Below are 6,000 nucleotides of genomic sequence, written 5' to 3'. Positions count from 1 at the left end.
GCGGCCCTGGGGATAGCAGGGGTCCCTGAGGAGTTCCTGAGGCTAGTGCTCATTTTCTGATAAAGCACTTCTGTGGATTTTTGTTGTTCTTTTGTGGAGTTTTCCTCTTCTCCCAAGAAAGTAATTATCCAAATTCTATTAAAAATACTAGTTGTTTTGAAACTTTGTCTCTACAATTTCTTCCTGGTGAAGAAATGGACACTGAGGACTAACCAAGCAGGGAAATACTCTCCCTTCTCTCACTGTTACTTACCCTTTTCCATCTCCTTCTTTCTTAAGCACAACTATCAGAAGAAAAAATTGTTGAGATGGGTTTAACCCATCAAAATGAACAGGAAAAACAAAAGCAAAAATTTTAAAACTGTTTAAAAGACACCCTCAGACTTTTCATGCCTTGCTTAACCGGGTCTCGACAGAAGCGGCATCTGCAGTATTCGTACAGGCTTTAGCATTCTCACATTAAGACGTTTATCCTCCTAGCACCTTTGCGAGGTGAGGACATCCCGTCATCCCTATTTTACCCAGGAGGTAAAGAGAAGGCAGGGCCTTTGCCTGCAGAAAGGCCCCGACACGTGCCAGTAGCTGTGGAGTGAGTGAGTGCCGGACACTTGTCGGCACCGGCGGGCGACGCCATCCCAACTTGCTGTCCGAACTCAGCAGGCGGAGTGCAGCTGCCGGTGGGAGGATGAGCATGGTCCTCCCCAGCCCGCAGGACCGCACTGCGAGCGAAATTCCACTCGTCAAGCCAGGACAGAGTCACGACTTACTGTTATAGTATCCCGCCAGCGCCTATTCCCCCTCTAACTGGGAGTACCGCTCACTCGTACCGCTGCTGGAGTGCTTCGGGTCGCACCGCCCGCGGAGCACCTCACCGTGGTGGGACACCCAAGGGCTTTATCCCTCCGCTCCTTGAGCGCAGATGTGTTTAGACTCCCGCAGCAATAAGCATCCTCCTTTCCAGAGAGGAGTTGCGTTTCTGAGCACTGGGGAAAGCAGAGAGCCTAACACAGCTCGTACATCATCCCTGGTCCTGCAGGCGAGCTGAAGGCATTCATATGAGGGCATTGGCTCCTCAGGTTTGTAATGATTCCTGACAGCCCAGCAGTGAAATATTTTCCAGACTGGGAGTACAGATGTGGGGTGATGCGGATCTTATTTCTCACATAGCCCCAGTCACGTAAATATGTGGATTGAAATACACAGGGTGATGAAGAGCAGATTACCCAAATAGGCGGCTTGCGAGAGGTTTGCCTGTAAGGAACACAAGTCTAATAAAAGTGATAGACGTGACAGAACGAAGCTGGCTACGCATCAGCCACAGGCAAAGTGACCCTTAGCTCTCCCCCTGTAAAGTATCTGGTGGTCTTTCTGGATGAACCATCTCTTCAGAGGAGAATAAAACACCTCAGACCCATGTGAAGGTATTGGGGCTGTTCCAGTTTACAGCAGTTGAGGACCTGGCCATTATTATACTCACAAGTAAAAGGACCTTCTGTGAATGACCGGTCCTGAAGGCACATTCTGCCCTAGCATGAGCCGTTACACATGCTTGATGTCCAAACTAGAGCAGAGATACTAAAAAGACTTGAGCCTTAGAGACAATCATTGAAGGAAAACAAGGAGGCTGGTGGTGAAGGGACGCATTCATCAAAGGAGGAACAAGGTGATCCAGTCGTTCAGCCTTGATAAAGAGTAAATGGTGAGATCAGGAAGAGATTATTGACTGAGAGTATGGATGGAGAGGAGCTGGAAAGAGACTCACTTTTTGGTAGTTGAGTTAGGAAACTTAGGGCAGGAATGAGATAACTGATTGGGACTGAGCTGAATTTCTTTAATGGAACAGTAAAAAAAAAGGAAAAAATCGATTATCAACACATAACCATTTGTTTTATCTCAAATTATCTTACTGATTCAATTAACTTTTAGACAAGGAAGGTTCCTTTAAAAGGAGAAATCAAAGCATTTTATTTTTAAAATGGCAACATGAAATGCTGAAGTACTTTTGAAGCTTGTTTCATTTTTTTCATCTGAAACTGTTGACTGGATTCAGCCAAGCGTGTGGCTAACTTCAGTCTCCCTGTGCTTTGGTAGTGTTCATTAAAAAAGAGACAACTGTCACCTTTCAGCACTGAGGGACAGATGTGGAGTGGCTGCTGCCAACACATTGTCACCCCAGAGGAGAAGAAATCACAGACAGTGACTGGGGGTGACACGGCAGAGCCCTGGCTGTTACACACCATGTCCCAGCCCACTCGGCAGCATCCATATAAGAGCAAGTTTCTAAGTACGTGTTACATGCTATAACTCTCTCTCCAGCTCCTTCTCTCCCCGTTTCTCTGCAGAGCAGTCTACGGTCCAAAATGGAAGAATGTCAGGGAGATGAGGGGTCTTCAGAGCAATTGGGGTGATCCTGTACCAGAGAAAGGATAAAGGAAGCATAGAAAGGGATGGGAAGCGATGCTAGTTAGCACACAAGCAGGGCAGACCAGAGCTGGAAGTAGAATATAGTCTGTTGAGCATCTCTTCAGCCCGGCTGTACTGAGATTGTACCTGAATCCGGCTCTGCTGGTGTGAACTTCATCAGGATGATCAGGTTAACCTGAGAAACAACGGCTGACTGCAGCTTAGCCAAAATATTGCCACAACTCAGTAGTTCTCTCTGCACACAGAGTCCTGCTAGTAGATGGTGCTTGCTCCTTACAGACATACAACTATCTCACAGCCTAATTAGTCCATTTGCTAGCAATTCAGTGCATATGGGTTTGTAAAACAATGGCCTCCTGTAACACCTTTTCACTTCTAAACTGTGAGCCTTTCCCCAAGAATATTCTTGCATAGATAACACAATTCTTCAAATGCTTTATCAGCCAGAGCCTCACTGAGAAATGCAATCTCCCTCAGGCAATCCTGGTATTTTCTACACCGTTTCATCCAGAAATGTGAGGAAAAGCAATGATGGAGAATGAGAGGTCAACTTAAGAGCCCTTTTCAGCAATGGGGACCTATTTGCTGTTGGCTGACATGATGCTCTCTGCCTGTCCTGCAGCAAGACCTGGAAGGGTTTGCAGTTCCCCCAGCCCTCGCTCCGTCCCAGCCGGCCCCCGCGCCCGGTCTGCAACGTCATCCCCCCCTCACAGCCTCCGTGCGATGTCTCTCGAGAAAGAAAGCTACACGAGGCACTAAATGACTGGCATGGATGAGATATGACTGCTGATTCCAAGCAAGCCATTTCACTTCACTCTTCCCAAAGGGAAAATGCTGCTAAAATCAATCTGTTTCCTCAAAAGGCTTTGATCTTCACAGAACTCCATTTTCCAGTGAAAAAAAAGCATTAATTTCCAGCAGATCCCTAGCACAGCTCTGCCTGGGCATTCACAGTCTCCTCTGTGCTCCGACTGGAAGGGCTAATACACATCTCGTGTGTCCCTTCCAAGGACTGAACGTTCTCAAATTTCTCTGCGGTGCCATTTCGTGATTAATATTACGGGTAGCACTAGGTAAGGGGTGATTTACATGTCAAGCTCAATAGCAGATTTAATAAAAACCTCTGTGCTTTCTCCCTGGAGAACCTAGGGTGTGATTTTATTGGCCTGTTGGGTTGCTGGCTGCCTTTTACACACATCTTTTATACACATGTAAAATGGATTATATGTATCACTATATATACATACAAATATATGTATACATGCACATTTTTGTATGTACGGATAGACGTACAACTCATACACAGATTTTACTTAGGGAAAATGTTTGGCATAATTATGTCTTCCTGTTTCTTTACAACTGAGTGGGCAGCAAGTCTTGAAGCGATTTTGCCTAGATTCACACACATAAATGTGAATTTCAAAGCAGTAAGCTCAGACCTACTTCTTTGTTTGGTTCGTTTTCTTAACTTCCAAAGCATGCCAGTTGGCCAAATCAAGAACAAACTGAACTGAAGTTACAGGGTGACTTGAAAACCAAAAAGCCAAAGGAAAAGGCAGGTAAATTCAGTTCATGTGCCATCTGCAACCTCCTCAGCTCTTTGCTCTCCCGCTTTCCCATCACCTCCCACTCACGGTTCATCACCTGCTGACTGCTACCCCGCTCTGCTCTTGCTCGAGCCGTCACAGTCTCACCGCCGCGTGGGTTGCGGCTATGCAAGGGGGCAGATGGAAGGGGAGTTTTGGGTGGCTCCTCATCCCGGGCCGGGTGCTTGGATGGAGATGCCTATTGCAAGAAACTGAGGCACCTGGGCCTGTGCTGAAATCTGGGCGGGAGCCTGGACCCAACCAGGAGCAATCACCAGCACCTGGAAGCTAGATGCAAGCCTTGCAGCTGTTGCTCCCTGCAGACAGTGCAATGGAAGAGGAGCTCCAGAGTCCCCAGGCCTCCACCCATTGCAGTAGGAGGCTTCTCCACTTTCACTACTCCTTGTTCTTCTCATGGAAGTCCAAGCTCTGACAATTCCTCTCCTTTTGGATTCTTTTTTTTTTGTGCGTATCTAAGACTCTGCTCTCCTTGGGCTGCTGTGTCCTTTGCTCTGCAGCGCTTAGTTCAGGCTCCCTGAAGGGATGCTTGCACTCGTGAAAGCAAAGAGAAGGACCGGTCTCCACTTTTGTTCCCAGGATCCAATCCTGTGCCTTTCATTTGCCCACTGGTTTGAATCTGGGACCCTTCTGGTATGGCAGCACTTGCGAGCAGGTGACATTACAAATAAATTTTAGCAGAAGAACAACCAAGCACACTGTTGTAACGTTGTTCTTTTGCTGCATGGGGAGAAAAAAAAAAAAAAAGTTGTAATTATTCCCTGGCTTTCAGCGAGCGGGAAACAGACGGTCCCCACCTGATGGGCTGTGCTGAGTGTGTCAGTTCCTGGCTCGTTTCAAACTCAGCAGCCACTTCGTAACATCAGCGTTTGGGTAGTTGAACTGGCTGGCAGCAGAGCCGTGCAAGCCTCACCTCCCGGCAGCAGGGCATGGTCCAGAAGCAGCTGGTGGGTCAGCCTGTTGTGGGAGACCTCACTCGGACCACAGCTGCAAACCATCGCCTCTGAAGAGGAGTGGGTTGGACTCTACCAGGGGCAGCTTTGGTGATTTATCTCTGCAGAGCTGTGAAGGATCAGGAGGAACCTTGCCAGAAGGCCCCTACCCAGTTCTGGGCCAGCTTCCAGGAGAAGGCATCTCTGAGGGGAACACAGGCTCCACTGCCCTGCAGCACTGGGGAGCGCTGGTCGCTGAAGGGGTCACGCAACACTTCATTTCTATAGGAATTTTCCTTAAACAATTCTTTAAAGAAGTGATTTGCTCATGCAAGTTTGGACAACGTGTTAGAAAAGCAGATGTCATCTTGTCTGGAAACTCTTGTGAGCAGAGCAAATAAGGGTAATTAGAAGTGATGGGGCAACACAGAGAGACTCACCATTTTGCTGAAGACGCAGCCCCAGAAGGAAACTGGGGGAGAGCAAACTGCTCTTGTACATCTCGGACGGCTTGTGTTATCCACCTAAGCAAAGTCCATCCCCTCAGAGGTGAGTCTTCCCTAACTGCGATCCATCAGCACCTGCCTAGAAATTCCTCCTTTCTATATCAAAACCCTCCCTGATTAAAAAAAACAAACTATACCAAAAGCCAACATCTCTCCCCTTGCAATCTTCCCTGCGTTGGGATGTTTTGCTGCACAATCTACCGAGGAAGTTTCAGGGCAGAGCGCTGCTCCTGATGCTGCAGTGGAGCGTGGCAGCACCTCTCTCACCACGGACACCAGGCACACCTCTCTGTTTGGGAAACAGCAAGCCTTCCAGCTCCAGTGGCTTCTTTTGTTACTTGTCATGGCATATTACTGTGGGTTTTATCTCGGCCTTCTCCGCATTTTACGCTCCAGGTCCCAAAGGTTGCTCCTCTGTAGAAGGACATTTGCCAAAGTCTGAGCAACTGGGACTGCAGGATGAAAGCTACCGATAATCTAATTTAATTCCTCCGAAGGCAAATCTTCAAAGAGTTAGGATCCACAGGTCCTAAG

This window comes from Phaethon lepturus, unplaced genomic scaffold (genome assembly GCF_000687285.1).
Source record: "Phaethon lepturus isolate BGI_N335 unplaced genomic scaffold, ASM68728v1 scaffold36390, whole genome shotgun sequence".
Taxonomy (NCBI): Eukaryota; Metazoa; Chordata; class Aves; order Phaethontiformes; family Phaethontidae; genus Phaethon; species Phaethon lepturus.
This window is presented reverse-complemented; position numbering follows the sequence as displayed.